At 42.2% G+C, this 9,796-nt stretch overlaps 2 pseudogenes; both read right to left on the reverse strand.

Annotated features, from left to right (window-relative positions):
* Positions 1–430: 430 nt before the first annotated feature.
* On the reverse strand, positions 431–6,326 carry LOC120044131 (annotated as a pseudogene).
* A 1,196-nt stretch (positions 6,327–7,522) lies between these two features.
* Positions 7,523–9,796, reverse strand: part of LOC120044714 — an 11,173-nt pseudogene continuing 8,899 nt past the window's right edge.

The raw sequence follows: 9,796 nt of genomic DNA on the forward strand, positions 1-9,796 counted from the left end.
AATCTTAAATATGAAATATATTTTGATTTGTTTAACAATTTTTTGGTTACTACATGATTCCATATTGTTATTTCACAGTTTTGATGTGTTCACTATTATACATGTTGAAATTAGTAAAAACAAAGAAAAACCCTTGAATGAGTAGGTGTCCAAACTTTTGACTGGTACTGTACATAAATACCATATATTAAAATACTGACATTCGAAATGGAACCAGAGATACTTACCATTGTTTACCTGCTGGCACTCCCAACCTGCCAGATGGAGAATAACAGTCAGCATTTTACTTTATTTTGGCCGAGTCATTTTACTACATCAATAGCATTTAAGTCAGTTAAAAAACACAGGACTGAGAATCACGGAAAACCATACATGACAGCAGACTTGTAGAAACCAATGTAAGCGTCTTACTAGTGGAAAACCACACACATTACTCCATGAACAACAATGGCCGACATATGTCAATGTCATGACCCCTCACCCCTAAAGGAACGTTGATGGAGGTGATGACCTCGTCTGTCTCATTGTTTTTGGGGAAGAGGAGCGGCTGCTGGCACCGTCTTAGAGGAGCGGATGGTTCTCCGCACAGAGTACCCTTGGCCGTCCCGCCTACGGAGAGAAACAACACCCAGTTAATACGTGATGATCAGACTTCACATCACAAATGAGTCAGAGGAGATGACCTCACTACTAGAGTTCTGTAAAGCAGACCTCCTCCTGGAGAGCTACCTCCTGTAGGTTTTCCAGCACACCTGATTCTACTAATAAGCTGCTGGCCGGATCTTGATGAACTGACTCGGGTGAGTAACACAACAGGGTTGGAGTAATAGCCTGCTTACACAGTAGCTCTCTCAGAGAAGGGTTTAGGTCAGTGATAGGGACTAGTGTCAGGCCTAATGATAGTTCATGGAGTGTCAATGGTAGAAGTGCTAATAAAAACATGACAGTTACCATACGGTTTGTTTCCACTTCACATTTCATTGATCAAAACAAACGTATTTCACTGGCCGGGGCAGATTTTACAATTTCGTTGAATGGGTCTAAATCGATAAAAGACTGGTGTGGAAGGCAGTAAACCATTTGCTTTAACATCTTGATTTGTGGTGCATTCCTGTTTTAGTGGAACTCAGTGACTAACATGCAGTATGGCAGTGTTTTTACTGACATAATGCTGCTAGGAATTATTTGCCAAGATGACATGAGAAAATGCAGGAAAACCACTAATGCAAACAAATCCGATGGCCTACCTATCAGTCTCAGACAGATACCAACAGACCAAGCAGCAAAGCAGCCAGTGGATGTAGGCTAATCCAGACAAAGCTGAGCCAAAATTCAAAGGCTAACCACAATACCCCACTCAGCGAAAGGGCATTTTGGCCAACATTTAAGCCGGCTACAGTCCCATACAAACTTCCACTGAGCAACAACTGTACAGCAGAAACCATGGGAAGTCAACAGATTGGTCTACCTGCCATCTATGTCTAGAAGGAACAAAGCCAGACAAAGGGATATTCTTGGTCATATATCACTGCTTGTTAACGAAGTGAGAGGATAAGCATTGTGAAGTAATGGCACAGTGACTCAACAAGGTTTCCTTTATTATGCTCTGCATCTGTTTATCAGGCCCTGCTGAATGACTGCTTTAATGCTTTTACATTAGCTTTGGCAATGGGACATAACCCGTGGACATGGCCAATAAGTGATGCTTTAATTGACTATAGTGCCATTACATTTAAATTAAACATTGAGATTGATACAGACTTACATCTTGCTGTACTATGTTAAGCCGAAACAACTGGATTTTTGGCCATTATGTAGTTACTTCTTGACCAAATCTTCACTTGGATTATTTTTTATGGAGTGTAATTCCAATATCGGCGTCCAGTTCCCATTTCTGAGGCTAAAGATAAACAGTCACACTGGTTCAGTGGCTTGTTATGAAGCTCAGTACTTTTGATTTAACTAGGCAAGTCAGTTAAGAACAAATTCTTATTTACAATGATGGCCTACGGTACTGCTCTGACTGCAGAATGGCCTTTGTGTGGTTGGGAGTGGGCCCTTGAAAAAAAAAACACTAAGGATCATCTCAAGGCCATAGTGAGTTTAACCGGGCATCACCAGAAAAGGCTATGGCAAAAGCAATGTAAGCAGAGCAGACGGCTGAATTTAAATACCACAATGCTACATCGCGGCATATATTCTACTACACCATGTGGGTGGAACTTCACAACTAAATATGTCATTATGGTTGTGTAGAGTAAGTATGATCATACATGTTGAGGACTAGTTCACCATTTTACAACTTGACATTAGATGGTTCCTCACTCTGAAAGTATTCTATGGCCAGGAGAAACTAATTCACAGTTCAGTTTCGTAAACAGACACAATCAATGGAAGTGATGGGGGCATGTGAGCATGTTTTAAAAATTGTATTATTAATTTATTTTTATGGCCAATCACCATTATGTAACAAACAAAATATGGAGTTGATTTGAATTGATTTCAGGTGATTTGGACATTTTGTCGTGACTACGGTGAACTGAAGTTTGTAATGGCTGTTTAAAGAAAACTGAACCACAGATTAATGTTTTTGTCTTGGCCCAGACTACTTTCAGGGTGAGGAACCATCTAACAAAGTTGTAAAATAGTAAACTACTCCTTTATTAAGTATATATTCATGCATGGTCATGCCTTCTAACCTCAAGGTTGTGACTATCCTTGAAGATGAAGACCAAGGAAACAACGATAACTTGTTGGCTATCTTCTACATTCACGGAGCCAAGAGACAAATCTCTTTGGCTACATTTCCAGATTGTGATGTCATTAGGCAAACAGCAGCCTAAGACAACATCCTATAGCCTACTAACAGAGAAAACGGTGCTGCAATCCAAGAATATCCCAAACTAAACACAGCCAGAAAATCCAGGTGTATTCTTGGAAATATATCAAGACTTGCAATTTTAATTAAATATGGCTAGCCTAGACCAAGTACTCAACTTCCAGACGAGACGGCACCGAGCCAACCTAACCAAATAATCCAGGTGTATCCATTGAAATGTGCATACCATGACACCGTTCGTTTGTCTGAACTGAACTTGAACCTAGCCTGAGACAATGTGGAATAGCAGGAAGGCAGAGTGTAACACTGCATGCAGTGTCGGCTCCGGAGGTCAGAGGTTACAGTGAACACACACATGCACACCCATTCTCCACACTTCATGCGTGGGCACGGATATGCCGCTACAACAGTAAATGGATTACTACATAAAGGGGTGATGCGATTGTGAAAACATGTGATCTTCTGCCATGTGAGATCAGTTCCCACCACACCCTTCTTTTACATGTGTAGGTGTACACTACTAGAGCCAGGGAGGGTCAGCCAGATCCAGCCTGACAGACAGAGGTGGCTCCACCATCGAGGCCCTGCTGTACTACAAGTCAGTCTATGTAGGTCAGGTGGAAAAACAGTACACTATGCACATTATCCAATGTGATTGACTGGAGTCTGGACACTGACTGAATGAATGCCCACATAGTTTTACCCCAAAGGGTCTTTGTCAGCTTGATTCCCATTTTGGGCCCCATTGTTCGAGCACTCAAAGTGTGTGGGTATTCTTTTGCCATGCCACATTTTTGTACCCTGCCCCAGTGGACGTTTGTTGGATGTGGGCGTACACTAGTTTTGAACCAATGTGAGTAGCTAGGAAGTACCGGGTGGGTTGCTCCTCCGATGGGCGTGGGGATCGTCAGGCTCTAGGAAAATGTTGGAGCCCATTTTGTTCTTGCGTACAGGGGGGGCTTCGTCTGTGCCGAACGTTATGTTGGAGGCCCGCCCGGCGGCCGCAGCACCCTGCAGGACAACAAAGGGAGGGTCAGGACTGTCATTTGACTGACTGCTACACACACACACTATTGAACTGCTAAATACACAAAGACCATGTCACACACTAGTGATCAGCGGCAGCACTGCTGAAATCATTACATGACAAATACAAACATATTGCTCTGAGGCTCGACAGACACCTCAGTGCTCCAGTCCCCCTTCTCGCTCTCCATTCACAGTAGGGTCCACTCCCTAAGCTCCAGCTGTCAGACCGAGGGATACTTCCAATCTCTCCTGGCTACAGCTGACTCCACGCGCCTGCAATCTGCCAGCTAGCCAGCCACTGATTTGACTCGGCAGAATTCCGCAGCAGTTATATATGGGATGGCTATCATTCCAGACAGCATAGCCGTTCCAACATTTGATTGGAGAAATCCAGGCTAATCATGGCTGGACATGGCCTGCGCTTAAGCACACGGAACAATGTCAAGGTAAAAGAAAACATCAGATAGACTTATATGTGATCTGAATAGCAAAAAGGCAAGAGAGGATAACCAGAGCCCACAAAGCCCACTTCCAAACCGACATTCATTCCTCCTAGCGAACGAAGGGTCACAAGAATGAGCAGGAAAGCCTTTTTCCCCTTGACTAAGGACAGTCGGGTGGAGGAATTGATGCGTTTGCAGAGCTATTCCCCAAACCTCCTCCCCTCTATTCAGCTCCAGACTGCTGAATGCACCAGCTGACACCAGGCAGCTGTCCAAAGCGGACGGATACAAAATCAAACTTCCCGCCACCATGGGGTAAAAAAAAACAGAAGACAGTGGCGAGATGAAAGAACTGGATTTGGGTATTGCTGGTGCTGTATGTATGCCACGATTAGTTCATGTAATGTCCAAAGCAGACTTGTTAACCCTTGTGTGATAGCTAGATGAGCTCATGCTTTCCACAGGCTGCAAAGAGAAAAGGCTATTTGAGACCCCACCCAACAATGAAACGGCAAATATTTCCTGTGAGAGGCACTGTGGTTAGAAAAGTGGGACAACTCGACAGTTGTTCAACAGTAACGTTAGATTGATTGAAAAGATAGCGAGCCTGATGCTGCACATATATTGAAAGCCTTTGATAACCTTATCTGCCATTACCAAAGGCTGCCAAGTTGGATTGCTGCTGTCGGGAAAGCCTGCATTTCTAGACTGGTCAGCAGCAGGGCCGACCAAGATGGCTAAAGCAAAGATGAACCGAGCAAAGATTTGCAGGCTTAGCTAAGCCCCCCCACCCAAGTAAAACCCGCATTAGCCACCAATTAGTCGACAACGTAGCTAGCTGGAATACGAATGCCTGAAGAATGGTTATGATTTCACCGTCAACTTGTAGCAAACTATCCAGCCCAAAACGGTGTTACAGCTCCGTTTTGGGTTAACAACGAAATAGCCTATTGTCCGGCCTGCCCGAAGGGCAACAAGGGTTGATAAAAAATTAACTATTTTTCTTCCCCATGCATCCAGCCGCCTCAAAGGCAGGAGTTCCCATACTATACATGAATGCACGCGGTGCATCAGTTTTTCTGGCAGTGAACAAAGTTGATTGCGTGCAGACCCTTGGCCTCAAATAATCCTCAAAACGTAGACAATACATATTTTTAAAGGATTTAATTAACTCCTAATAAATTGTTTGGGTCAGCCGTATTCTTAGAAACATCCAAAAGGAGCTAAATTTGTCATGTAGGCTAATCTAGCTACCTAACCAACAAGCTACCCAGTTTTGGGGCACCAGAGGCGCAAGACTATAGGGTTTGAGCTTGCAAACGAAGAGCAAGTGCTTGTTTCTGCAAATAAAAGTGTTACGCGACAGCTGAACTTGCTGCTAGCCAGAGTGTGAGCTAGCAATCCATACCAGTCACTAGCTAACTAAGTAGACAAGTTAACAAAACAAGTTGCAGTCCAGACAGACAACTACTATAGTAGCTATGTAATTAGCTAAGTTGTCCTCATTGTCCATTCTGTTTAAATGTGTCCCGATGCCGAATCCTTTACACTGAACAGCTAATTTTCAAAGCTAAATCCCAACTTCCACTAACGCCGCGGGCCTCTGGTGTAGTAGCTAGAATCGCTAGCAGCAGTAACCAGGTCGCTGATGCCGCTACTAGCCCAAATGCCCTCTTCTCACCATCATATCAGCTAATTAGAAAGACAAATTGTGCCATTAATACAATTCAACTAAATCAGGAAAAATCTACCGCCCAAAAACTGGACGGTTAGCTTCCAATACTGGCTGGTAAGTGGATCCCATTTTCTTTTGTTTGTCATGAAGATTTTTCGGATATCATTTTTACCTGGAACTGCTTTTCGCACCGGGATCCATCCCTTGAAATGTTTTTGTCGTCGTCATTTCGACTGTCTAATTTACTACTTTCGTATGTCGATATGTAACTCGATAAACTACAAAAATATGATTTTCTAAATCATCCGCAGGACACACACAGAAACTGAAATACTGACTCCACCCACTGACCGCCCAGAGACCAGACGGAAGAGCGCAGCGACAAGTTATCCCAGCCATAAGTCACAGCCCACCTCAGTTCCACTCGCTCTGGTTGGACGGACCCTTACCGACCCTCTTTCTGGTTGGTGGCACATACCACCAGTCGACGTCAATCGTTTTTCTTTGAAAGGCAACATTCTCCCCCTGTGCGAAGCAATTGTCTCAAAAAGTAACCTTAAATATATTAAGTGCTATTTACTACCAGTTTCACATCCCATTCTGTACTTATATTAGATCTTGATTTAGATTAAAATGCTGTCAGTACAGTATCTTTACAGTATCAATATGTTATCCAATGGTGATGAGTATGGACACAATGTTACTCAAGAGTTACTATTTTAGTTTGGCTTCATACAATAGTCCCACTGTCCTAACATCCTCTTTCACAGTTTTGAGTGACTCTTTACACTGACAGTGCCAACATTGCTACATGGTATTTTATACAGTCAGTGGAGATCATCAAGCTTTACAGTTCAATCACTGTGGTGGTTTTTCACTGATAAAATCTCCATAATTATGTTTTCATACTGAAAAAGAGGATTGGTGACATGAGCTGTTGTACGCACAAGGGGCACATTAAAATCACCAGTTTTAATGACCCAGTCACACAGAAACAGAGACAAAATAAATTGCGTTTGGTTAAAAAGAGAGAATAACTTTATTTTAACAAGACATTTATGAGACAATACAGATGTTTACCTGGACTAAAACATCTCTTCAGGGTTTCCTTATTACAAGCATGGCCTAGTCAAACATGTCCAAGACATGTTTCATTCTACACAACCACTACTATATAGAAAAAGATATAAAACCCATTTTCTGAAACAGAAAACAGAAAATGAAGTTGAATAACAAACAGTCTTATTCTCAAACAGTGAACGGGGTGGAAAATAACTTTTCTTGATCTCTGAGTAAGTGATAACCAACCAGTCACCAAAACAATGGACTTTTTAAGAGCTGATCTTGCAGCGTTCATTCGCAGCACACCTTGTATAATGTTACTCAAATCTGAGTTGTTTTAGCGGAGGTTGTTTATTTACAAAACAGGAAGGAAACAAGGCAAGAATGAAAACACTATAGATCAACAGTTGTGTATAACTGTGAGCAGGACTTCTTCCGATGGTATTGGTTCTGTGGTGGAATGGGACAAGCTGCAAGCAGCCGTCTGGGGGGTGGAGGAAGATGTGGGGGAGTACTTGACATGCTAGTAGAGGCCTCCTGTCTGTTGCTGGAAAACATCAATCGTATCTTCATCCTCCATTTCCAACTGTCAGGAAAAAGGAAAGAAATTAAGTCAATTTGATATAAAACCCGATTTCATTAGATGACATGGCATCATGACAAAAATGTACATAAATTAGCTGTGAATGGAAAACTTTCGTTAGAAGACTTTTGCATTTAACATTCTTTTGACATGCACAAAGTTCATTGGTATTCTCAAAACAGGGAGGAATGTATAATGTATTATGCTGGAATGGTTGTTCAAGCAAAATAGAGTGAAATGACGTAACAAATCAGTTCCTCCCAATTATACTCCAGGATTACCTGTGCAGGTGTGTCTGTCTCGTTTTAGGCTGTCCATCGAACCGGAACCGGATTTGCCTAATTGTCAACCCCTACAGACACAGACACAGACACACAGATACTAAATTCCATTAAACTGTCTGGCACAAAACAATCTCCTTAAGTAAAATGTCCAAAGAAAACACGTTTCCCAACCCTTGCCAAGCAATCCATTAATAGTGTACGGCACTGAGGAAGCAAGGTTAGCCATTCCTTTAAAAACTCCTGTCACTTCTCTACTATGTGAATGAAAACACTGCAGAAAGGAAGGGATGAGGAGATAGGGAAGGCGTTACTATATTGCCACTCCATATCCACGTGGCCGACATCATTTTTATCAGATAAAGGAAGAAACAACAGGATAGGAGGGAAGTGCTTCTACTCAACAAACCTGTAGAGCCTTGCCTACTTACATGACTTCACTGGTCTAAAGAGACACACAGATCCATTAAGGGGAGGCACGCACACACAGCACTGAGATTAGGCCTGGGCAAGCCTGGATAAGACAGGCCTAGCCTAGAGGCAAAGGCTCAGTTTCTACATCTCTGCCTCCATCTCTACATCTCTGTACTTGCCAGTGCAAGCAGCATGAACATATCATTCAAAAAGACATGTAGAAACAGAACAGCTCCAAGTGCACTAGGGAAGAGAACAAAAAGACCTTTGATATGTTGGCAGAATCCAAAGCCAAGAACCCTATTTTAAAAGTACTTATTAGGTAATGCAGTGTAATCCCCTCAATTAGCCTATAAGATCATAAATAGCACAGATCGATTGGCCATAATATCCAGCAGTAAGGCTTAGTATTTACTAATCAGCCTACAGCCAGAGAGATAGGCAAGTTAAGCTTAAGCCTTACTAATGCAATTGCATTGAATATGACAAGTACATTTGGTGCATATTAAAATAAAGGTATTTGACCAAATAAAAAGTGTTTCAAGAACTAAAATCAGAAGCGTGGACAGTACAGAGTCATTACTACAATACATTTTAGTCATTTAGCAGACGCCTTTATCCAGAGCGACTTACAGGAGCAATTAGGGTTAAGTGCCTTGCTCAAAGACACCAAAAATATTTTTCACCTATTCGGCTCGGGGATTCGAACCAGCGACCTTCCAGTTACTGGCCCAACGATCTTAACCACATATATAGCTGGGACCTGGAATAATGAGGATGATGAAAAGGAAGATGATAATATGATGAAGACAACACAGCCCATACGCTCGTCTCCTGTCACAGACAATATAGACTACATCTGACAGTGAACAGATCAAAGAGATACAAGTGTATAAAAGGGTGCATGTATCGCCTTCTCTCTTCAATGAGTTTCCTTGTCCTCAATGGATATATAGGCTGTCATCTTTCATCAACCCCTGTGTTCCCATAGTTAGGGGCATGACTTTTTCCATGTCAGGTCATTAGGGAAAGTTCCTGGCCCATAGTCATAAAGCATCTCAGAGTTCAAGTTTATTAGTCATATACCTGTACACATGACATACGTGGAGTACACAGTGCAACGAAATGCTTAATTACAGGTTCACCTCTCGAAATAGGAAAGTAATAAGTAAATAAAAGAGTACTAAAAAGAAAAGCTCAATGAATAAGAACGAGGATTAAAATGTTCCTAAGACACAGGAGGCACTCAAACGAATTGAAGTAGGATATTTACAGATGTGCCAGGGAATTGTGCAATACATTGTGCGATAATAAATTCTAAATAGACATTGTGCAGGAATATTATCATTCCTCTTCCTCTCAGCAGGAGAATGATGCATAGTACCAGTTTAGCTTGGCCCGTTTAGATCACAATTAAAAATGACATGGACAGAGCGGGACCTGATCCTTGATCAGCACTCCCTCGCTGAG

The sequence above is a fragment of the Salvelinus namaycush genome, chromosome 3 (assembly GCF_016432855.1).
Source record: "Salvelinus namaycush isolate Seneca chromosome 3, SaNama_1.0, whole genome shotgun sequence".
Taxonomy (NCBI): domain Eukaryota; kingdom Metazoa; phylum Chordata; class Actinopteri; order Salmoniformes; family Salmonidae; genus Salvelinus; species Salvelinus namaycush.